This window comes from Protopterus annectens, chromosome 1.part0 (genome assembly GCF_019279795.1).
Source record: "Protopterus annectens isolate FY-2018-M chromosome 1.part0, PAN1.0, whole genome shotgun sequence".
Classification (NCBI taxonomy): domain Eukaryota; kingdom Metazoa; phylum Chordata; order Ceratodontiformes; family Protopteridae; genus Protopterus; species Protopterus annectens.
In genome coordinates, this window is record NC_056725.1 from 217,844,271 (window position 1) to 217,871,578 (window position 27,308).

Here is a 27,308-nt window from a genome sequence, read left to right on the forward strand (position 1 = left end):
TTTCCCCCCTACTTGCCCCCATTTCGCCACTTTCCTATCACCCTTTTTTCTTTTCTTTTTTAAAAATTAGAGCATGTTTAAGTTGAGCTAGGCGGCACGCTGTCGTGTTATGCAAACCCTCTTAAAACTGCTTAAAACTGCCTTAATCACCTTCTCTGTTTCTGACACTGTTAGGCACATCTGCAATAAAAGCACTTCTGCCACATTTTGAGCCCACGACCCTGTCAGCTATAGCATAGTGCATTAGCCCACTAGGCCACTCAGCTCTGAAGTAGAACAGGTGTTTCCATAAACATTTCCTGATTGCCAGTGACACACTGCTTGTACATATAATGGGAAAACTGGCAGTGTACTTGGGACTGTGATGCAGACACCAAACCAGTACAAAACCAAATAAATAATGATGGATTTACTTGAGGCCTAGGATAGCAGGTATAGCTGTCAACTGCACTGATTGTTGCAGAATCACCACAGTTGTGCTGCCTACTTTTGACACAGTTGTCACAAAATCTTTTCTGTTCACTAAAGTACTGATAAGTTAGTGCAGAGTGAGGTTAGAAAATCATGGCAGACAGTTCAGTGTCACACATCATACCTGTCCAAACACACATGCTAATGCAACTCCTGTGTAACAAACTGTATGCATGCACATATATTTTGCAGATACTCCTACTGCAGAATTGACTCAGTAGCTCAGTCTGTTAAATCTCTAGCATACTATACATTTTTTCACCCATAGTCCTGGGTTCGAATCCAGTATGTTGCACTTCAATGACATGTTTGTGAATACAACAAATAATGACCGAGTCCTGCAATGTTAACCAAAACAGGTTGCTGCTACTGGATTCACTGCTACCCATCTTAGCACATCAAAAGCCCGTAGGTAGGGACACACTGCACAAATATGTATAGACTTCCTATATGTCATCTAACACTCTCCAATTGGCACTGTTACATAACATATGTACCTTAAGCACATGCCTCACCTGGCTTTGCTGGAACAACAGAGATGACACTGTGTCCTCACTGACGCATACAGCTTGCTGTTCTCCAATGTGTTCATAGTCCCCAGTATGAGTCCTGGGCATAAACCAGCAGCTGCAGCCTGCAGCATATGCAGCACTATGTTCAGCTACCTGCTCCACACCTACCATACCTCACAACCCCCATAGAACAAAGGATCCACACTACACCCATACATGAAGGAGGGGAGGGCAGAGATCAAGCGACAGGGACATGTGTCACAGTCTGCCCCTACAAACATACATAAGTGACAGACTAGCATCTACTGCAGCAGCATGCTTATTCTGATGTGTATGACATATGACACTCACATCTGTCTTCCCCCTTACTGACCTCAACCCACATTGTTTAACACTGAACTGCGACATAATCAGAAAGTCATCTGACAATGCCCAAACATAACATACAAAACTGTGGACATACCACATAAATCCCAACAGTGGACTGTATTTATACCTACCCTCTGCGATGCTGTAGTCTTCACACCTCAATAATGTTCATCTCTCATATTAGGAAAGGGACCAAGACCTACATGAAGGCCTTAAATACAGCACTCTTTTGCCATGCTATTGGCTAATGAAAGTGCAACCCAGCTTTTCTGGATGTAATTAGTAAGTTTGAGCCACAGATTGGTGCACGGGCAATCACCTGTTCATGAGCATTACCTACAAAAGGCAAGCTGCTAGCTATGATAAACAGGTCCGTGACTTGCTTTACAAAGACAGACTGAGATATCACAAGCATTATACTTCAGGATGTCTACACAAAAAGGAGTACAGCACTCCACCTGGTATGTAATAGAAGTCCCATTATAATGAGACACAGATGGGATGATGCAGTTATGGGGAATAAGGATTACAACAGTAGGTCTTTTGCACATATTTTAGAATGATATGTTGCTGATAGTCAGCAGTCCAGTACCTACAGGTTTCCTTTTCAACTCTGTCCGCTGTGACGTAGATCACAGCTCTGGATCTCTGAGCCCCTCCTACAACTGTCGGCTCCTGTACAAATGCTACTGGATTGTGTGTTAGACAATAGTGACATTAACTAATGGTGGACGTAGCTGGCATATCACATGATGTGCTGTCATTCAGCTCCTCTCAGTCTGTGAATGTCACACAGGAATAGTCCAAACATTGTACAGGTGTCCCTGACTTTCCTTGATGTACTCTGGCTAGGTCACTGTGTACTCAACATCTGTATCACGTCACTTGAGAGCTATGGCTAGCATACCTGGTGACCCCCTACAGCAGAACTTCAGGTCGTAGGCAGTAATAGTGGAGGTACGCAGGCCCGACCTCAGTGACAGAGTCTACATATTGAACATACAAACTAGGGAAATGAGTACAGTACCAGATATTACTGTACCATAACTGTTTTCTGAGGGTTCTGGCATGGGACAGTCAGTTTCCTCACAGTCTGGGAACAACCATTAAGTATTGTCCAACCATTTGCCAGAAATCCACATTTTTCTGGCAGAGGGTCCACATGTATCAGGCACATGTACAAATTCCACAAACATCTGTGTACTGCAGAAGTCAGACACACACAGGGAAGATATCCTACAGCACATTCACAGTGCTGTCTATCATTAAGTCATACAGATGTTGCTAGACTGTCCCCATATACTTGTAGTAACACTCACCTATTTGTCAGATGGTGGCTGTATGACATGGTACTGGGACATCGCCCATAGCAGACACACCACAGTAGACAGCATTGATGGGAGTGGAGACATAACAACACACTCTGTCACAGCACACAGGGCTATAACCAGTATTCATAGGATCATAGGAGGTTACTAGGCTATTGGCCCTGACACACTTAGAAGCCTAGCCAAAAGTTTAGTCCATGTTTATACAAGTCAGCACCTGATGCCACAGTTCAACAGGGGCATGGGTGGAATCCCAAGGGTGTATTTTCTGTTTTGCATCCAATTATCCAGGTTGAGCTTAAAGATGGGTAAAGAGGTACTCTGCCTGATGTGCAGAGGGAGTCTATTTCACAGATAGGGGAATCTCTGGAACACAAATCTGTCCCACCAACAAGTCCTGTTGATATTCCCAGACCAGGTTGAGGGCACGCGTGTGGGTTATTTGAGTGGAGCTGGACTTGTGAATATGCAGCAATCCCATCAAGATGGGGTCTGTGATCACCTTGTAGGGCAGACAGAGGTCATCTCTGAGGAGTCTGTATGAAACTGAGTAGAGGAATAGGGCTTTTAGCCTATCTGTGCATGGTAGGTGTTTGAGGCCCAGGATTCTATTTGCTTTGGAGGTACATGCTGAAAGGGGCATTGCATTCAATAATGGGCCTTATTAGAGAAGAATACAAGGATGCAATTGTGACGCCCATGCCCTGGCCCAGCAATCAAGGGGCTTCAATCCTCACCACTAACACCAGAGAGGGCATCTCATATATGAGGAAAGGATAACGAATACACACAGTAAAGTGCAATTTCCCTTAAGAGAACACAGAGATCACAGTCAGTCTAGGGCTGGTTGCTCCCTTGCTCCCCAGGTCCCCAATAAGACTCCGCACTGGCACATCTATATAGTCTAGATATCAGCCTAGCTGGGCAAGCTAAAATCTCCAGCACCCTCTCTTTCCAACCAGTGCTTCGTGTCCCTCCCCAAGTAGCTGACACACACATACTTTGAGATAAAAGTTTACACAACCACAGAGTCACTTCTGCAGAAGGCTGGCGCAGGTTCTCCAGCGGTGCCATTTTTACCCAGACTATACAGTAGCAATTACTGCCACCAACCAACGAATATTTATCAGCTACTCAAAGGCCCTTAAAAGGGTGTTCAATTATTACTGTGCAATATTATTATCCAATTGGTAAGTGTGACTAAACAGTCTCAAGGCTTATTAGGGTGACCTGGTACAGGATCCTTATATACGTGCAATGTACTCTTAGAGCTTAATTTATCTTTACACAAACCAGCTACAGTTAAAAGGTTTTAAAATATTTATTAATAAATAATTAAAACCACCAGACAATACTTTCTACTACACAGTCAGTGCTAGTCAAGAGAGTTCAGAGATCACACATAAATACTTAAAATAAATCAGTAGTACAGTTCTGACATCACAGAAAACATTTAGTCTAAACTTTCTAATTTCTAGCTCTCTAAAAGAAAACGCAAGTCTAAGATAACTTAAATAAGACAACAGGCAGAGTGCTGATGAGTTGGATATCAAGACAAAAATGCTTAATAATCTCTGGTTCTCACTGTTTAAATTGAAACTGCAGTTCTGCTAAAACATTACATCCTCTTTTACACGTTCCTGGTGTTCCCAGGCTGACAAAAACTGCATTTACATTATTTTACACTTAGAGCAATAAAGGACATTCCATATGTAAATTCTGGTCATTAACTTTAGCCTTCAAATAATAGTCAGGAAGCCTTCATCTAGCCTGGCCGGGGCCGAATTGTAAACATGAAAGGCAGTGATGAAATAATTTTAATTTCAAAGGACCAACAAGAAATGCTTGACTTAGCTTTCTTTACAGTAGATGGCAATGTTGCAACATTGTTTTAAGTTCAGCATTTCACAGCATATTCTTTCATTTAAACAAACAAGCTCGTAGCTCAACATGCATATTTAGAAATGATAGAATTATCTATAAAATTCTATCTGGCTAGGCTGGCAGCCTTCACCCTTCTCTACCAGTCTTCACCCCCCCCCCAGAGAACTCAAGCTAGTTTTTCAAGTGATCCTTGGGAAATGCCACTTGAGACAGTTAGGTCTATCTGAGTGTACCTACCCCATTCCCTGTCTTGAGAGCCCATCTGCATTGGCATTGCTAACCCCACTGAGGTGCTGCACTGACATATCACATGCTTTCAACCCCAGGCTCCATCTTAGCAAATTGGCATTTTGCTGACTGGCTCTGTTTAACCATGTTAGAGGGTTGTGATCTGTCATAACAGTGAATTTTCTTCCATACAGATAAGGCTGAAGTTTCTGCAATATGCACACTATGGTGAACCATTCCTTTTCTACAGCTGCATAGCATTCCTCCCTAGGTTGGAGCCTATGACTGAGATAAACCACTGGGTGCTCTTCTCCCTGTGAAGAAATATGGCTAAGTGCAGCCCCCACCCCATGGTTCGAAGCATCCACCTCCACAGCAAATTCTTTGCTGTAGTCAGGACTGGCTAACACAGGGGGTCCTCCCAAAGCTTCTTTAAGCTTCTGGAATGCCTGTTTGCATGCTGGGATCCACACTACCTTATCTGGCCTGTTCTTCCTTGTTAGGTCTGTGAGGAGAGCAGCTATGTTACTATAACTGGGGATGAACTTTCTGTAGTACCCTGCTGTCTCTAAGAATGCCCTCACCTGCTTTTTAGTAACAGGTGCAGACCATGCCTGAATGGCTTCCACTTTGGCAGGTTTTGGCCTTATCTTACCACTCTCCACTCTATGCCCTAGGTAGTAGTCCTCTGCCATACCCAACTGACATTTGCTCAGCTTAATGGTCAACCCTGCCCTCTGTAGTCTGCCCAGCACCTCCCTGACATGCTGAAGGCGCTCTGGTAAGGAATGGCTGTAGAAGGCAATATCATCTAGGTAAGCAAGGGCAAAACCTCCTGCTCCTGCTAGGATATGATCTACCAGCCTCTGGAAAGTCGCTGGGGGCATTCTTCATCCAAAGGGCATCTTTGTGAACTCATACAAGCCAAAAGGCGTCGCAAACGCTGACTTCTCTCTAGCTCTGGGAGTCAAGGGCACCTGCCAGTAACCGTTGGTAAGATTAATGGTTGTAAAATACTTAGTCCCTCCCAACTGCTCTAGGGCCTCATCTGTCCTAGGCATGGGGTAATCATCCAACTCTGTGTGATTATTTAATTTCCTGTAGTCCACACAGAACCTGGTACTGTCATCCTTCTTTGGTAACGGCACCACTGGGGAGGCCCAGGGACTGTTGGACTCTTGAATCATCCATAGTTCCAACATCTCCTGTACCTCTTCCCTCAGGGTCTGTCTGACTCTCTCAGGCATCCTATAAGAGGCCTGCCTAATATACCTTTGGGGTCCTGTATCCAGCTGGTGCTGCACCAGGTGGATGCACCCTGGTTTTCCAGTGAACATGTCCCCAAATTCCTGCGACACTGCTCGGATTTCTCGAACCTGGGTAGGAGATAGCTGCTGGGACATTACTACCCCTTTTACTGAGGTGTCAGCCCGAGCCTCACTGAGGAGATCAGTCCCCAGATCTCCCTCAGACTCCTCCTACAATCCACTGCAAATGCCCAGCACAAGGGCCTCCCTAAAATGGTAAGGTTTTATCATGTTAACATGGTACAATTTGTGCCCCTGCCATCTGCCTAGCAGTTCCACCATGTAATTAACATCACTTACCTTTCTTACCACCTTGTATGGTCCCTCCCAAGCTGCTTGCAGCTTGTTGTGTCTGACAGGAATGAGAACCATTACTTGCTGCCCCACAGCATACTCTCTAGCTCAAGCATTCCTGTCATACCACACCTTTTTCTGTTGTTGGGCTTCTGCCAGGTTCCCCTGGATCAAGCCAATTAGTTCCCTAAGCCTTGTCCTTAGGATTAGGAGGTATGCCACAACAGACTCTTTGTGAGACTCACACTCACCTTCCCACTCATCTTGAATTAAATCTAGAGGTCCCCTCACCCTATGCCCATACAGCAACTCAAAGGGTGAAAAACCTATGGATTCCTGGGGCACCTCTCTGTAAGCAAACAACAGATGGGGAAAATATTTGTCCCACTCCCTCTTAAACTGATCTGCAAATGTCTGTAGCATGGACTTGATTGTAGTGTTTAACGTCTCAACAAGACCATTAGTCTGGCGGTGGTAGGGGGTGGTCTTCATGTGCGTCACCCCACAGGACTTCCACAGACAAGCCAGCAGGTCTGACATGAAGTTGGCACTGTCAGTCAGTATTTCTTTTGGGAAACCTACCCTGCTGAAAATCTCTAAAAAAGCATTTTCCACCTTCTCTGTCTCAATGGGGGACAAAGCCACTGCCTCAGGGTATCGTGTAGCATAATCCACTACCGCTAGGATATACTATTTCCCTATGGAACTTGGGGTACTCATAGGACCCACAATATCCATAGCTACCCTCTGAAATGGCTCCTCCATCACAGGCAAAGGCATCAAAGGAGCTCTCACCTTGTCTCCTGCCTTGCTTACCTTTTGGCACTGCTCACAGGTTCTGCAGTACCCTGTTACATCTCTGGAAATTGCAGTCCAATAGAAGTTCTGCATAATATGCATCTTTGAATGTTTTATGCCCATATGACCTGCAAAGGGAATATCATGGGCTATGGCTAGAAGCACCAGACCATAGGCTCTAGGCACTACCAACTGCTGTAGTCTCTCAACTTCTAGCCCTCCCTCAGGGGTCCACTCTCTGCATAGTAACCCGTTGCCCCAGTATACAAATTCCCCCTTTCCTTGAGAATCAGGTACCTCCCTAGCTACCTGCCTCAGGCCTTGCAATGTAGGGTCTGAGAGCTGAGCCTGTCCCAACTCTTTCCTTGTAACCCTTCCCAGCTCCCCTTCCACAGGAAGTATGACATCCTCTGACAGTGGTATTTCACTGTCAGCCTGCATACTACTACTCACCTCTAGTTTTGCAGTCACTCTGTCCAAAGGACAATCAGTACCCACAAGCAGTTGTGGCTCACCTTCGGTCTCACTGCTACAGAGTAGCTCCCTCCCTGAAGTAACCACCTCACCAGTCCTGGCTGCAAGTATGTAGTCTGTCTGGGTCTCCCCCAGGCTACCAGACCCACATGCTTGTTTCCAAGCCTTAATGCATGTAACTGCATAAGTACATAGTACTGCTTCATCCAAATCTTTCCCTATCAGGACATCTGCAGGATGGTAGTTTACTACCCGTTTTGTCTCAAGACAACCTACTATTGGAATTTTGCCTTCCCCACTTACTGGCTCCCTTACCTTTGGTTCCCCACCTTGCCTCCATGGACACTTGTATGCCACATGGCCCCACTTGTTGCATTCAAAACATTTAACCCTAGCTCCTGGACATGTAACTGGGCTAGTGGCTTCCCCTTCTACTGGCAGATTCTGTTGGGGCAGTCTGCGCTGCTGACCATCGGTTCCTTTAGACCCATGAGCAGTACTGGGGTCCCTTTCCTGTGCAGGGCTGCCCTGCATGCTAGGTATAGGTCTCCCTTCTTCCCCAACTCATCTGAAGTAGCACACTGTCTATCAGCTAACCAGATCCTCATGTCCTCAGGCAAAGTGCTAAGGGTTTGTTCCCTCTGCAAAAGGTCTGCCAGCCCTTCAAAAGTGGTGACCTGACATTCACTCACCCACCTATGGAAATAAGTGCTCAATTCAGCAACATCTTCACACACACTTTCATCTGCCTTGTGTCTAGGCTAACAAAATATGTTTCAGCTATTAGCTTAAAGAGTTCTAAAAGGCAATTTTTTGCAGCAGTATAATCAAAACATGCAATGTCAGACATTTTAGCTAATGCAGTTACAGCTTTATTATGGAGTAAGGGGGTCAGGAACTGTCTCCAGAGCCCTTGGTCAATTTCATACTGTTTACATACCCTCCCAAACATATAAATGAAACTATCAAAATGATCTCCCTCTTTAAACTGCAGAAGAAATGTACTAAACATTTCTGCTTCTGAGGTCCAGTTCCTCCCTTTCCCATCACCTCCATGACTCTGGCAAAAAGTCAGCATCTCCTTCTCATGTTGCCTCTGTCTTTCCTTTTCCTCAGCTTTCAGACATAGCAGTTTCTCATTCTCCTCAGCCTGTAGAGTCCTCAGTCTCTCAACTGCTTCTAGTTCCAAACATCTGGCCTCCAACTCGAAGTCTCTTTAGCTCCAGATGGATTTTTAAGTCCACTGCAGAAAGGTTGAGCTGTCCATTCTCTGGGGGTATTATAACTCCACTGCCAGTCTGATTTTCCTCCTGGTTGCTGTTTTCTGATGCAGCTGTAATCAAGGCTGCAATCAGTTCTGCCTTAGTCATGTTTCCATGCACCAGTCCCCTAGCCTGGCACATCTCCACCAGCTGGCTCCTTGTCAGCTTGTCATACTCCTCTGCTGACATGCTGCCTGCTCACCCTGACTAACAAAGCTAACAAAAGAAATAAAACAATTGTGATCTGAACTCTGAGTATTCACTGCGTGGCTGATTTAGAGTACAAAACACCTTCCAAGCTCACTGTACACAAGCTACAGGATTCACTCTACCCACAACACTACAAGCCAATTAGTATTTGCCACCTAATTAATATATGATGTGGATATCTAACCACTGCCACCACAAATGTGACACCCATGCCCTGTTCCAGCCATCAAGGAGCCTCAGTCCTCACCACTAACACCAGAGAGGGCATCTCATATATGAGGAAAGGATAACAAATACACACAGTAAAGTAGAATTTCCCTTAAGAGCACACAGAGATCACAGTCAGTCTGGGGCTGGTCGCTCATTTTCTCCCCAGGTCCCAATAAGACTCCCTACTGGCACAGTTATAGGGTCCAGATATCAGCCTAGCTGGACAAGCTAAAATCTCCAGCACCCTCTCTGTCCAATCAGTGCTTCATGTCCCTGCCCAAGTAGCTGACACACACACACACACACACACACACACACACACACACACACACACACACACACACACACACTTTGAGATAAGAGTTTACACAACCACACAGACACTGCTGGGGAAGGCTGGCACAGGTTCTCCAGCGGTGCCCCTTTTTACCCAGACTATAAGGTAGTAATTACTGCCACCACCCAGCTAATATTTATCAGCTACTCAAAGGCCCTTAAAAGGGTGTCCAATTATTACTGTGCAATATTATTATCCAATTGGTAAGTGTGACTAAACAGTCTCAAGGCTTATTAGAGTGACCTGGTACAGGATCCTTATATACATGTAATGTACTCTTAGAGCTTAACTTATCTCTACACAAACCAGCCACAGTTAAAATGTTTTAAAATATTTAATAATAAATAATTAAAACCACCAGACAATACTTTCTACTACACAGTCAGTGCTAGTCAAGAGAATTCAGAGATCACACAGTAATACTTAAAATAAATCAGTAGTATAGTTCTGATATCACAGAAAAACACTTAGTCTAAACTTTTGAATTTCTAGCTCTCTAAAAGAAAACGCAAGTCTAAGATAGCTTACATAAGACAACAGGCAGAGTGCTGATGAGTTGGATGTCAAGACAAATACGCTTAATAATCTCTGGTTCTCACTGTTTAAATTGAAACTGCAGTTCTGCTAAAACATTACATCATCTTTTACACTTTCCTGGTGTTCCCAGGCTGACAGAAACTGCATTTACATTATTTGACACTTAGAGCAATAAAGGACATTCCACATGTAAATTCTGGTCATTAACTTTAGCCTTAAAACAAAAGGCAGGAAGCCTTCATCTAGCCCAGCCGGAGCCGAATTGTAAACATGAAAGGCAGTGATGAAATAATTTTAATTTCAAAGGACCAACAAGAAATGCTTGACTTAGGTTTCTTTACAGCAGATGGCAATGCTGCCACATTGTTTTAAGTTCAGCATTTCACAGCATATTCTTTCATTTAAAAAAACAAACTTGTAGTTCAACATTCATATTTACAAATGATAGAATTATCTATAAAATTCTATCTGGCTAGGCTGGCAGCCTTCACCCTTCTCTAACAGTCTTCACAGCTATGACCTCCTTGTCCCTGGATGAGTACCCATACTTATGAGATGGGCCATGTAGATGGCTTTCTGTACAAATGGAAGCAACATGGTGGTCAAATATCAGGTTGCCATCAACCTGTGTGCCCAAATCTCTCATGACTGATTGCTTGCTTAGAACATTGTTATTAATGTGATAATTTGGGGAGATGTCACTCTCCCCAAAGGGGGTGATGATGCATTTTGTATTATTCAGCTTGAGGCCATGTTTCTAGCATCAGTCATTTGTCTGAGTGAGAACCTCTTGGAGGATGTCCACATCAGTAGGGAATTTGGTGACAGCACCCAGCATGCAGTCATCTGCAATTTGGTCAACCATAGCCCACTGGTTTTGCCCTGCATCTCAGAAAAGTATATCCCACATAACAGAGGCACCAGTACAGAACACTGGGGTATGCTACTTGCTACGGGTGTACTGCTTGAGGTGGCTTCCCCTATATCCACTAGGTGGGTTGTATCAGTGCACCAATTTGCTACCCATCTGGTATCATATGGATTCATGCCTAGTTGAGAGAATGTATCTATTATAGCTGAGTGGGGAATAGTGTAGAAAGCTTTGACCAGGTCAAGGTAGGCGGTGTGTACTGTCTTCCCCTCGTCCATGGTTTTGGTGACTGTCTCAAAGAAGTCGACCAAATTTAACAGATATGATCTCCCCTTGACAAAGCCAAACTGTGTGGGATCAAGTGTTTGGAGCTTGCCAATGCCCTTGTTAATGAGGTCCATGATAATCTGTTCCATGGTCTTGCAAATCAGGCTAGTTAGGCTGATGGATGTATAATTTCCCAGATCGGTAGACACTCCACCTTAGTGTAAAGGGATGACAGTGGCTATCCTCTACTTGGCTGGGACAAAGCCGGTACTCAGGCTTAGGTTGAATACAGTGCCTAAGGGTGCTGCAAGTTCATGTCTGAGTTCATGAAAGATGCAGCCTGGGATGTTATTGGGTCACATGGAGGCTGTATTTTTGCCTTTGAGAGGGCAGTGATGACCTACTTCCTAGATATAAGGGGAAGGGGGCAGGTACTGGGGATGTCCTGTTCTAATGATGGGAGGGACAGAAGGGAGAAGTTTTTGCTGAATCTGTCAGCCAGCAAGTTTACTATAACTACAGCATTTGTATATGTGGTGTCCTTGACTATCACTTCTGAACAGATCTGGGTGCTTCCTTTGAGGTTGCGGATATATGTGAAGAGGGACTTATGATTGTCTGTAGTAGATGTTGTCAATTTGAACTTGACGTTTGCTTTGTAGGATTTCACTACTGCTCATATTTGCTTGTTCAGGCTAAGGAGACATTGCTTCCAATTGGGCACCTGCTCCTTCTTGGTCTTGGACAGTAATTTTTCCTCTTGTTATAGAGTTTATTTATTTCAGATGTCCACCAGACAGATTTACTTATCCTTGCAGAGGATGATTTAGTCTCATTGGGTATTCCTGATTCCATGCATCTATACAAATGCTTGTAAAGTGCTTTGGCATAGTTTTGGATATTGGTGCCAGTTCCTAAAGAGGAGGAGGGGGCTGTGAAGCTGTATATACCATCTCTGAGGAGACTGTAATTAACTTTGGAGACGTTTTTATTTCCAACCCTAGCTAGATGGGTATTGTTGGAGATAGTTACTTTGAAAGTGACCACTTTATGGTCAGATCTCACCAGGAGAATGATACTGTAGGAATGTTGCAGTGCTTACCCATGCTGTTTGATATCAAGTCCAAGATATTTTCACCTCTTGTGGGGGTATCAGCTAGCTGTCCCAAGGTGTTTGCATTGACAAAATCGATGAATCTCTGGTCATTTGTGTTCTGGCAGAGTAGTTCTTACAATCTATGTTTGGGTAGTTAAAGTCACCCCGAATCAGGATAAAGGGTTGACTCCTAATAGAGTCAAACAGGTCCATATAGATGGAATGGGGATCTTGAGTCAGATTTGGGGGCCGGTAGCTAGCTATGATTTGAATAGGGGTCTTTTCAATGGTTAACTACACCTGGAGTGTCTCCTGTGTGTCATACTGTTTGACCAGCATGGAGTTCTGTATGTCTTTGATATATATTGACTCCTGAACACATTTGGCTTTACTGGCCACAGTTTGGGGACTGAATGTATGATATGATGGGTAACCAGGTAAGGCAGGGGTGCTTGCCACAGCTTTGAACCATGTTTCTTTTACTGCACATATGTCAGCATTTTCCAGGGTTAAGAATCCTTGCAATGAGTGCAGTTTCATGCTTAGACTCCTAGTGTATAGCAGCATGACCTTTAAGCTATGTTTTGTTGACATTTTTATGTTGGTAGTCTTAACCTCATCACTTTTCCTAAAAAAGGCACTAAGGGGGGAGGCAAGAACCTTTGCCAGAAGCCTAAAGCCCAGGTTAGACATATGCAGGCCATCTCTGGCAAAGCATCACGGTCTGTCAGTCATATCTTCCCATTCTGTCAGGTACTGGAACCCCCTGGAATGGCACCAGAAACTAATCCAATTCTTAAAGTCAATCATTTCCGGTTTGTAATGAGGCATCATTCTGGGTGATGGCAAATTTCTGCTTAAGGCTAGGGACATACATGCCTGGGACACATAATCAGTGAGCTCAATCATGTCTCTCTTCATATAGTCCAAAGAGGTACATCTCAAGTCATTGACGCCAACATGGACTATGACAAAGTCATAACAGTACCTGTTGTCGAGAAACTTCTGCCTGTATATAATATGGCAGATTATGACACCTGACAGACAACTGTGACTTTCTTCTTATCCAGCTTGGTGAGAGGCACATCTGTGTGTCTCACAATGGAGTCTCCTATGACTGATGTGTTGGGTTTATGGTGAAGCCTTAGTGGCTGTGAGACACAGGTGTGTGGACTATGCATGGTATGTGGTGTGGAGGGCTATGGAGATTGTGTGTGTTTTTGCCTCAAAGGTCTCCTTTGTTTGGGTATTTTTATGTTGAGGACCTCCACATATGTGGGTGTCTGTCGTGTAGGTGTGGGTGGTGTTTCAGATGTAGTGATTGTGTTGACAACCTCTTTGGTGCCAGATATACTATCTTGAGAGGGAGACAGCATGGACTTTAGGTTCCTAATGTAATTGCATCTCTCACAAATTGTGTTCCTAGGTGGTGGTAGTAGATGGTTGTCTGTGTATATGAGGCAATTGCTACACTGTGTCAGGATGCCCATATCAACCAGATCGGCAGGAGAAACTGTAGTTCATTGTCCATCCATATCTGTCAGAATCTGAGGGAGAAAGTTCAGGGAGACATAAGCAGTGGGCCTAAAGCCCATGTGCTTAAACCAAATGTAAGAGGCTTCCAATAACACAATTTAGACAGGCTATAAACAAGCAGTAATAAATGGAACAGAAAATATGCAGTTGAAGACTTAAGAGAACAAGCAGCAAGTAGCAGGAAAAAGCAAGATGAGCAGGAAAACGCAAGATGTATTGCCACTATGTTGCTGATAGCCACATACTTATTGTGTTGATAGATGGTGGGGTATCATGTGATAGTTAGTGGAGGATAGTGCTGACCAATTTTGATGTGCAGGGTATGTACATATTGGAGAGCAATGTATGTGGTCTTGTGATGTGTTTCCCTCTTCTTGCCTTTCAGAAACGATGTACAGATGGAGTCACCCACCATTTTTTTCTGCTGCTGAAAATGATCTGATCCTGGATGGCCTCAGACTGCGTCACAACATCCTGCTTTCCAGGAGTCACCAGAATGGGGAGTAACATGCTGCACTGTGGGCTGACTTCATTGTATCAGTAAACCAAGTAGGGCTACAGGAAAGAAGCTACGAGTAGGTCCGACACTGGGCAACCAATATGATAAATGCTGCATGGCAAACGGCCACTACTGTGGCCAGGAACCATGCTGCCACCAGTGGAGGGCCTGCAGCAGACCAACCACTCTCAGCCACAGAGGAGTTCCTGGCAAATCTGGGATCAACCACCAGATCCCACGCATCCATCATCCCATAATCATGGAGGTGGGTGGCACAGCTTCCACAGCAGAGGAGCATCCAGGTAAGCCTCTTGTGTTCATCACTATAATACTGTAGCAGTCATTGTGGCAGCCTCTGCATACCTGTACATGGATGTCAGGTTAATCTGCATGGGGGAGGGAGTTGTTTGTAATGCACACTTGTGCACACATACTCAGAATGTCAGCAATGTAGACAGTATCACAGTTCCTACTGTACATGCTGACATACGTACATATTATTCTGTAACAATGCCACATTTGTGTTTGCTGACAATACCTCTCCCTCACATTTCCATAGGTACAAATTTATAGGTACCATATACGCATTATTCTCTGACTCTGGTCACCTGTCCCATGGACTTTCTGAAGTTGTCTCACCATTTAATTTATCTTCTGACACTATTCTTCATCCGCCATCCACCCTTCCTTCGTTTCCCAACTGTTATACTTCTGTTTCCATTTTGTCCTTCTTTCTCTTAAATATTTCTATATTGATTTTGTTTTCTGTTTTGCTGCCTTTTGCTGCCATAGGTCCTGTAGCTGGTTAGTCTGAAATTGTTTTGGTATGGCTCACATATACCCTAAGAATGTTAAGGGCAGCCAGTTTGCCATAGACACAACTGTTATGCTTAGCCAGAGTACAATACTTGTATGTTCAGTTTTGGAGGGGTTCACTGCAGTGCATTGAATCGGTAATCAAAGTAGTGTATTTGCAGGAGCTGTAACATAGTTTCACTTATTTTTGTGAAGGTCTATGCAGTCTGCTAAACAGGAGACAATAGTATGGGGAATATGGGTGCAAGTGTGTTTTTGGTTTGCATCCATCACATACACTGACATATTGCTTATCGCACAGGTGTATAGTACTGGCAACATTAACTGCATATAGCTGAAGTGCATGTTATTAAGGGCCTGTCTTGTCTGGGTATGTTGTATTCTGCTTGTGTGTTGTGCATGGGATCAGAAATAAGATGTAGTATGTATAATGCAGGTGTGGCACCTCACCTGTATGTGTGTGTGTGGATCAGCAAACATAATAGTGCAGGCATTAATGTAGGTATATTATCTTCCTTCTCACAGGTGACCATGAGGGTTGAAGTGTATCCCCCTCACAACCTGATGTCAGTGTCTCATCGGACTCTGATGATGATGGTGGCCATAGTGAGGCAAAGATGGGGCTGTTGGGGGCTTAATCTGTCCCATTTGTTGACATCCCACCCCCTCAATGTCCCCACACACAGTCAGTATGCCCACAAATATCCAGCCCCCTGCAGACACAGATATTGGACAGTCAGAATTTGGCAGCATCAAACAGGAGAGTGTGGTGACTATGGCAACAGTAGCCATATCCAGAGAGCTGGTAAGGTCTTACACAGGCATATTGACAGGGATGCTTGAAGGAGGACTGTTGCCCATCAACCACCTGTCACAGGTGTCATATCACGAGTCATTTGACGCATGTTTCGGTCCATCATGCAGGCACAGGCATGTTCTGAATGCAACACCAGACAGATGCTCAGGATCATGGATACATCACCGTCTGGTGTCTGTGACTCCATCCACAACATTGGTGACACCATGCATCATTTCACTGACATAGTGGAAAGACGGTGGGGTGAGACATTGTCATTTTTTGACCGCACATTGTCTGTGCTAGAATATGTGGTGGGAGTATGGCATTGGACATGTGGCTGTAGGTCAGCAACAACATATGCTGAGAGTTCACGTGGCAATGCACACTCACGCTCCCATAGTGGCAGTAGCTCCAGCACTACAGAAGGGAGGGTGCTGTCCACACCACGACATGGCAGGCCATAGGCATGTGGTACTTGGCGGTCCTGTGAGGGACATAGGCCCAGCAGACACCAGTCACCATCAGCGACTAGTACCACATCTGACCCTGGGCATGGTGGTGCCAGTGGCACTCCTGGCAGAGCCAGTTCCCATGTTCATGGCCAGAGATGGTGAACTGTCCATACTGCCATGTACAGTCCACTGCTGTCCAACACACCAACGTGTAGGGCTAGCACATGGCTTGAATGTGTACAAGCACACAGTCATATATCAGTGTCACATGCAGGTCACCAACAGACAAACACATGGCACCTCTCCATGGCCCAGCTGACCACCACCCCTTCCTGACTCCCACACATGATGTCAACTGTTTGTCACAGCTTAGGCCTCTGGTACCCACACACCAGACCCTGTGCGTGTAATGATACCTGTGCCACATCCCTGCCATCCATAACATCAATGCAGGGACATGCAAATACCTGTCTGATGCACAGGGCGACTATAGTACATTACATGACATTGTTTACTGTGGTTCTGTTATGCCATGACAGGTGCTGTCTGCTGGCATGTGCCATGAGTACACATTAACGTGTTTGTTCCTTTGTTGCATTATATTAGATTGGCAGAGGTGTCGCAGACTGACAGGTGTCTCTCAGAACTTTGTATATTTCTGTTGCAGGAGTGTGAGTGGGGACTTGGTGGCAATACAGCAGCTCAGGATGGCATGGAAGCAAAACAGAAATATGACATCAGCAAGGTAAGGTTTTATATGTGCATGGTTACCTAGGTGCATCTGTGTAGAGTCATGTGTCAGGGGCAATGGGGCGGACAGCATAATCCTGCATACATACCCCATGATAAGGCATCCTACCTTTGATAAGTGTCGCCTGGGTGTTGTATACCTACAAATGTAGGTGGTGGCAGATAGCATTTATGCTTAGGTAGTTGTGGGCTATTTAGGGGCAACAGGTACTCACAGGGCCTCACAATGTATAACAATTGAACACACATAGGCAAGACTGACACACTGCTGCAAGGGGATATATTTACACACACACACACACACACACACACACACACACACACACACACACACACACACACACACACACATACATTCAGAGAGGTGCCTTTCTGATATTAGAACCCCTATCTATTTAGTAGTATATACTATAACTAACACACACACACTCACAGCATTAACCTTTCAGAGATTAGAACCCTACCTATCTAGTAGTATATACTATAGCACTCATGGAGTTTACGTGTATTGAGAATGTTTGCCACTACTGTTAAGGTGGATGATATCAGCAAGCCCTGTAAAGGAGGTCAATGGGGGGATTGACAGGGCATCAAAATTTATAACCATTGCATACAGATAGGCACACTGCTGCAAGGGGATATATTTACACACACACACACACACACACACACACACACACACACACACACACACACACACACACACACACACACACACACACACACACACACACACACTCACAGAATTGCACTTTTTGAGATTAGAAACCCTGCCTATCTAGTAGTATATACTATAGCACTAAGTACTTATCACGTGCGTCACAGAGCTTATGTGCTTTGGAAGTGTCTGCCAGTGCTGCTAAGGTGGATGACATCAGCAGCTGTTGCCAGAAAGGACACAGTTGTGGAGGACGCTAAACACAGGGTCATAAAATGGGTGATCATTGCACAGACATAGGCCTGATGGGCATCGCTGTACTGCTGCATAAGTAATATCTACATACACACACACGGTGGCTGATGTTAGATTAGAATCCCTACCTACCTACCTATTACACACTACAGCTCACAGTACTAGCTGTATGTGCAACTGGTTACATTTAGTGTACAGGTGGCTGCAGCACTAAATCACTCTACACCTTTATGTGTGTGTGTGTGTATATATATATATATATATATATATATATATATATATATATATATATATACATATATAGATAGATAAAGATAGATAGATATATAGATAGATATATAGATACATATATAATATATCTATATGTGCCACATACTGATAGATTAGGGTAATCATGTCTGAGGGGGATAGGGAGAGACAGATACATATACATAGCTGTCTGTATGTACAGATATATATTCACATCTCAGTTCTTTAGGCAGATGAGGCATCAGCCATGGGACAACACTAGCTAAATGTAGGAGCATGCCCAGTGTGACTGTTAGTAATTCCAAAGTGACTCCAGGCTAGACCTACCTGTACTCCACTCTGGGATTTTGTGTGCTACAGCCAATTGACTGCTGCACCTGATTCAACAGAACAACACCTCCCTGATGTTATGTCCAAGGGATTTTCTGGCTGTGAGCTGCACATATCTGAGTCATACCTAGGGTGTGTGTAGAATGTAATAGTACAGGGTTTTGCGTCATATGTCTGGTACATATTACATAGCATTGTGATTTTCTGGTACATCAGTGGCAAATCATTATAGACTGATATTCGGAACTGAAGGGAGACATTTGAGTTGCTGACTGCATACACAGCAGGGAACCCATGCTAATGCATGACCTGTTATTCTTTGCACTTTCTACATTTGTCTGACCAGTAGTTAATCCTTCTCCTTATATGCAGGCCTTTTTCCCACTTCTGTTCATTGTTGTTTCCATATTTACTGCTCTAAGTAGTTGTAGGTATGCTGTGACTGGGGTACATGATGTAACAGCACACACAGGGTTACAGACTTCACACCTCTGACTGCACATGTTTAGCAGGATGTCCAACATTCTGCCCTATATGTCTGCTCTGCTCCTCAGATTTCTTTTGATAATATACTACTACATGGTGCCCACTGACTTGTTGTAGGTACTGAAACAATTACGTGAAGGCGTTTACATTCTGCTGCTACTCTGACTTGGTCCAACCTGCTATTATACTAGTGATCATCTAGGGTACTCAGAGCATATGTAATGTTCATAGCTGTGGCCCCCTTTCCCTCCATTGTCTCTGGTTTTGTCCATCATTCTTGCAGTAACATATAGTGAAATAATGATAGTCTTTGTGACTCCTACCATAGGAGTACCTGACATGCAAAATTGTTGCTGCAGCCAGCTTCAAACCATGATCACCATCAACCATGGTAATGTACTTATCCCACTGAGCCACACCAGCCACCAAAAAGTGAAGTGTAATTACTGACACTATAAACAGCAGACAGACATACACTTTGACCCCTGCATATGGAGGAAATAGAACATATCGCCAGGTTGTTTGGGACAGCCCTGGGATTGTGTGATCTGCTGGTATAACCTTGCAAGCATACTGTTACTGCAATTGTATGGGAACATGGATGTGTTGGAGGTAGTGGACTCCAGCATTGACAGCCATGTGTCTGTCCTATGACCCTGCTGTTTGTCATTTCCCTCACGTAGTGCAGTGGATTTTGCTGCCTTGTGGCCTACTGAGTATTATGAGGCAGCCAGTATTGGACAACTAGTTCCTGTTGTCCCACATAGCTGTTAGTTCTCTGCAGTTAGCCCAGTAGCCCACTCTATTCCCTTTCATATATGCAGCAGTTCCATACATATGCTACCATAGGTCTAGTACCCCATACATTTGTTGTAAAGAAGAGTGACTTACTTGTGCCTGCAGCAGTTGAGATAACAGTGCTTCAGGGCTGATTCTGTCAGATGCATGCAATACACATCCAATGAATGGTAAAGTACAGGTTATGTGGAGTGGCTGGTCCTTTTTACTATGTATGTGAGTCTGAGTGAGGTGTTAGTCTTTAGGACCTTAGGTTGTCAGTGCATGTGCTATGTGTTGTGCCTTTGCCAAGGCCAGGGCATATTGGGCATGCCTACATTTGTCTACAGGGACAGGTTCATGGGGTTCCTTCTCTGAGTCCTTCTGTGGCTCTGGCTGTGGGGACCTTGGCACTGATGGGGGTCTGTTTGTCCCTTCCCTGTGATGTCCCTGCTGCAGCTGTTTCCACAGGATCATATTGAGTAGCATGGCAAACACTGTGAACATCTGTGCACATATGGCTGGAGAGTACTGCAGAGCTCCACCAGACATATCGAGGCAGTGAAACCATGACTTGAGCAGCCCAAACACAAGCTCTGTGATGTTCCTAGTTTGTGCATGTGCCTCATTATGGGATTCTTTGGTAGGTGTGTGTGCATATCTGATGGGTGTCATCATCCACGGTTCCAGTGGGAAGCCAGCATCCCCAAGTAGATGGCCGCATGGGATGTCGCCCCTGGCAAATGTCTAGTACAGCTGTGATGTAGCCAGATATGGGAGTTGTGATAACTGCCAGGCTGCTGGCACACACACTCATGATAATGCCCTGGGCATTGCACATGACCTGGCAGTTGATGGAGTGATACCCCTTGCAGCTGACATACACTCTACCCTCCTCACCGGGCAGTACTTTGACGTGTACATGAGTGCAGTCTAAAATAAATAAATAGATAAATATGTGCATGTATGTATAAATAAATAAATATATAGCTACATAAATGTGTAGAGTGATGCAGACTCTCCACATATATCTATATAACACTGTTACATAAAACACACACACACACACACACACACACACACACACACACACACACACACACACACACACACACACACACACAGCTACACCTACGTTGACATCCCTGTTTTATATATATATATATATATATATATATATATATATATATATATATATATATATATATATATAATTTATTTATTTATTTACATTTGTTGACTGGGAGAGTCCGACTGGACGCAGGTCCATTTTCAGCAGAGGTCCGGGGAGAAAAGCTCCACATTCAGTATTACTGACATATACATTTAGAGAAAATTTGCATTAAAATTTCTAGACATTGAACTAGCTGTAGGACATAATACAAGGTAAAACATAATTTTAAAACAGCTGTAGAACTTAATACAGGTTTAAAACATAGTGACAGAAGTTGAACATAGTTACAGATGTATAACATAATTCTTTAGTGTCAACTGAATAACTTGTTATTTAGGTACATAACAGACAGTTACACTTGTAGCTACAAAATTTCTTACTATATGGTAGGTAGTTAGATTTGAGAGCAACTAAGCTAGCTAGAAATAAGGTAGCTAGTGGGTTGCAGAAGGAGCTAGTGGGTGGGTGGAGTGGGTGATTTTAGGGGGGTGTTGCAATATATATATATATATATATATATATATATATATATATATATATATATATATATATATATACATATGTGTATATTTGTGTGGGGATGCAACAATGTCCACACCTACACTCAGAATGCTGGCGTTATCTACACCTACACCCATTACAGTTGTCTGATGGTAAAGGACCAAGGCCGCATAATGACATAATCCACCCAACCACAGAACCCTGTGCCTGTGGACAGACAATGGTGAGCAGGTCTTGTAATGTGCATTGGCTTCAATTAAGGACTTGAACAGGCAATTTTGTCACTGGCCAATTGTCCACCTAGCAAAGTGCAACTGGCCAGAAAAACATATAGGGGTATTAACAGACACCCCACTGCTAGGACACTAGATACAGTAACAGCATAAAACCGGTTCACTCTGCAGGCCACACAGGCTGTGTAAGACAAGGCCAATTTGCGTAGCCCACAAGAACTGTGGCTGTAGCCTCATGTACACCATATGTAACTGGTGGTGTGTTCAATTAGTACAGTGAGCTGTAGTGTGTAATAATCTTATTTCTGATCCCATGCACAACACACAAGCAGACCACAACATAGATAGACAAGACAGGCCCTTTATAACATGCACTTAACCTACTTCCAGTTAATGTTGCCAGTACTATACACCTGTGTGATAAGCAATATGTCAGTATATGTGATAGACCTACACCTAAAACACAGTGCACCCATCTTGAGCATACTATGCCAGTTCTAGTATCACAGCCTCAGGTATGTACCATCTCCATACTGTGTGTAAACAGGCATCTGTGAGTGATTACCTCCTATATAGCAGACTGCATATACCTTCTCAAAAATAAGTGCAAATGTGTTACTGCTCCTGCAAATACACAACTTTGATTACCCATTCAATGCACGTCAGTTAACCCCTCCAAAATTGAACATACAAGCATTGTACTCTGGCTAAGCATAAAAGTTGTGCCTAGGGAAAAATGTCAGCATTTAGCATTCTTAAAGTATATATCATCCATAAAACAACAGTATTACATTTACCAGGTACAGAACCTTGGACTCCGGCCACACCTGACATATCTATAGAAATGTGAGGGAGAGGTATTGTCAGCAATACCAAATGTGGCAATGTTACAGAGTAATATGTGCATATATCAGCATGTAAAATAGCTAATGTGATACTGCCTACATTGCTGACATTCTGAGTATGTGTGCACAACTGTGCATTAAACCCCCCCCCCCCCAATGCAGATAGACCTGACACCCATGCAATCGTACGCAGAGGCTGCCATAATAACTGATACAGTATTACACTGATGAACACAGGAAGCTTATCTGGACATTCCTCTGCTGTGGATGCTGTGGCACCCACCTCCACGATGTATGGGGGTGATGGATGCTTGGGAGCTGGTGGTTGATCCCAGGTTTGCCAGGAATTCCTCTGTGGCTGAGAGTGGTTGTTCTGCTGCAGGCCCTCCACCGGTGGCAGCACAGTCCCTGGCCACAGCTGCAGGCCTTTGCTGTGCAACATTGACTATTTTTGTGGCCCGGTGTCGGACCTGCTTGTAGGTTCTGTCCTGTAGCCCTACTTGCTTGCTGTGATGAGGTCAGCCCACAGTGCTGCATGTTGGTCATGATGCTGGTGAGTCCTGGACAGCAGAATGTTGTGATGCAGCCTGACGCCATCAAGGATGACATAATTTTCAGCCTCTGAAAATAGTAGTTGCCTCCTTCGATGCATCTCTTCTGAAAAATAACAAGAGGGGAACACAACCCAGGACCAGCTACATTGATATCTACTATGTATAGACCCTGTGCATCCAAATTGGCCTGCACTATCCACTGCTACCTCACACACCATACCCTGCAGTCTAGCAACAAACTATGTATGTCGCTATCACCAACATAGCAGCAATACCGGTTATATCCCTGTGTGCCATGACAGAGTGTGCTGTATATCTCCACACCCATCAATGCCATCTACTGTGGTGTTTCCACTGTGGGCAAAGTCCTACTACTATGTCATATGGCCACTGTCAGACACATAGGTGTATGTTATTACAAGTATATGGAGACAGTCCAGCAACATCACTGTGCTACAATGAGACAGCAATGCAAACCTGCTGTAGTATATCCTCACTGTAGGCGTCATACTTCTCCAGTACACAGATGTTTGCAGAATGTGTACTTGTGCCTGATATATGTGGTCCTTTTGGCATAAAATTGTGGATGTCTGTCAAGCAGTTGGCCAATAATTGATGGTTGTTCACAGAATATAGATAATCTGGCTGTCACATGCCAGAACCCTCAGAAAACAATTATATTACAGTAATATCTGTTACTCTATTCATACTTACTTTGTATGACCAATATCTACACTCTGTTGGCCTGTGTTCCCCCAGTAATAATAGCTATGACTTGACTTTTTCCTGTAGGGGGTTGCCAGGTATGTTAGCCATAGCTCTCAAGCATTGGCATATGAATGTCGACTAAACTGTGACCTAGCCAAAGTACATCAGGGACAGTCAGGGCACCTTTACATTGTCTGAACTATTCCTGTGTGAGTGAGAGGAGCTGAATGACAGTACATCATGTGATATGACAGCTATATCCACCCTTACTTACTGTCAATATGTCTAACACATAATCCAGTAGAATTTGTAGAAGAGCCGTCTGTTGTAGGAGGGAGCAAGAGGGCCACAGCTGTGATGTAATTCATAGCAGGTGCAGTTGAGAGGCATGCCTGTAGCTGTTGGACACCAGACTATTACCAACATGTCACTCTCAGAGATGTACTACCAGGCCCACTGTTGTAATCCCTATTCGCCATAACTGCATCCTCCCATCTGCTTCACATTAAATGGGGACTTGTATTACATACTTGGTAGAGTGATGTACTCCCTTTGTGCAGAAATCCTCAAGAAAAATGCTTGGCAAATCACAGTCTGTCTTGGTAAAGCAAGTTACACACCTGTTTCCCATAGGCAGTTGCTTGCCTTTTGTAGGTAATGCTCATTAACAGGTAATTGCCTGTGCACCAATCTGTGGCTCAGACTTGCTAACTACATCAAGAACAGCTGGGTTGCACTTTCATTAGCCAATGACATGGCACCAAAGTGCAATATTTAATTCCTTCATGTAGGCCTTGACCCCTTTCTTATGCTTTGATATGAACTTTACTGAGGTGTGGAGACTACAGCATCACATAGGGTATGTACAAATGCTGTCCACTGTTGAGATTTATGAGGTATATCCACAGTTTTGCATGCTATGTTTAGTCACTGTCAAATGACATTATGATTATCTGGCAGTTCAACATTGTGGTAAACATTGTGGGCTGTGGTCAGTAAGGGGGATGAGACATGTCAGTGTCAGACATCATACCCATCAGAATGTCACTCAACTTTTGCCCCCCACCCGTTTATGTATGGATGTTGTCTGGAGCCCTTGTTTTAGGGGGTTGTGCGATATTGTAGTTCCATAGCAGGTAGCTTAACATATAGCTGCATATGTTGCAGGCTGCAGCAGCTGATGCAGCCTAGGACACCTAGGGAGGAGTGTGAACACTTTAGAGGACAGAAAGCTGCATGTGTCACTGAGGGGGAAGAACTGAGGGGGCAGTGTCAGCTTTGTCATTACAGCAGAGCTAGGGTGAAGGTGCCCATAACAGTCCAGTTCAGTCATGTGCTTAAAGTACATATGTTATGTAACAGTACCAATCAGAGAGTACTAGGCAACATATAGGTAGGCAGTAGCAATATGTGCAGTTTGTCCCTACCTACAGGCCTTTGCCTTGCAAACATGGGTAACAGGTAATTCAGAAGTAGCAACCTGTTTTAGTTAAAATTGCATGACTCAGTCATTATTTTCTGTATTCCCAATAATGTAAGTGAAGTGCAACACACTGGATTTAAACCCAGGACTGTGGGTGGCAAAATGTACATTATGTAATGCATTTAACAAAATGAATACTGAGCCACTGTTTCAGTAGATGTATTTGCAAGATATGTGTGTATAGAGTCTGTGACACAGGATTTGCATTAACATGTATTTTGTGAAGGGTATGAGGTGTGACACTCAAATGTCTGTCATGATTTCCTAAACTTAGTTTTTAATGACTTGACATTATTTTACCAGCCAGATATGTTTTTGTGAAACTGTGCCAAATTTAGGGGGCAAAACTGTGGACATTCTGCAACAGTGTGTACACTTGAAAGATATACCTGCTATCCCAGGCCTCACGTGCATCTATTTTTATTTATGTGGCAGTGTACTGGTGTAGTTTCTGCATCACAGTCACAAGTACACTCCCATCATTCCCACTATATGTACTTGCAGTGTGTCAGTGGCAATCAATATATGTTCCTGGAAGCACCTGTTTTAATTCAGAGTTGAGTGGCCTAGTGGGCTAATGCACTTTGCTGTAGTAGACATGGGCCTGAGTTTGACATGTAGCAGGGGAGATTATTTTGCAGATGTGAAAAACACATAAGATGATTAAGGCACTTTTAAGCAGTAATAAGCGGGTTTGTGTGGAGTGCTGCATTGTGCTGCTCTGCTTAGCTTCGCTTAAACCTGCACTAAATTTAAAAAAAAGAAAATAAAAAGGGGGGTGATAGGAAAGTGGTGAAATGGGGGCAAACAGGGAGAAAACATACTTATAGGCAGATAGGTTTGTGCAGGAATGGGGTAGGAAAGAACCAAAGCTTTCCATTTCCTGTACAGTAACAGCTGAGCAGGTTTTACAGAATTTGGAATTTAGAGCCTCACACCCCAGATAGAGGGCTGAGGCAATGTAAATGTGTTCATTAATTAATGTAATAATTAGTGTCCAGTGGACACGTACAAAATGGAGACCTATGCATCTGGCAATATTTGTTTTGTGGGGCAGGTGCCCCTTTTTTTAAGGAAAGAGTAGAATGTTGGGGAAAGGATATAGGTAAGTGTGGTGAGGTAGGTTGGGTAGGACAGGTTGCATTTGCAGACAGACAAGACAGACAAGACAGCATATAGGGGTGGTGTGTGACACATGAGGAGGGTAAACACCTTGGATGGGGAGGATGTTGTGAAATCAGAAGTCCATGTGCCCCCAGATGGCAGCAGTGTGACTGAGCTCCCCACCCATGGGTAGTCAACACTGCTCCTTCACTGGTCTGAAGGTGGTTGTGCTGGAGGCTGGGCACTGGGGCCACCAGACCCCTTCAGGTTGATGAATCTGCTCTCAATCTGGTGCAGGCATTGCTCATACCCACCATGAACTATCCTGCGCACCATCACTGTTAGCTGATCCTGGATGACAACACCCCCTCCACCCCTGCTCCCAGGGGGGGGCAGACTCTGTCCCCTGATGTGGTTCCACCCCCTAAGGTGGTCAAGGACAGAGTTGGGGGCACCACCAGTTTGGGTCCCAATATGGTAGGCGGATTGCCAGGAACCGGCCTACCCAGTCGAGCAGTGGTGTTGAGGTATTTCAATGTGTATATATTAGTAATGAACAAACCATTTAGTTACAACAGCATGTCAGAACATTGCAAATAACACAGTGACATAACAATGCATAGTATATGGAGCACAACAATAAG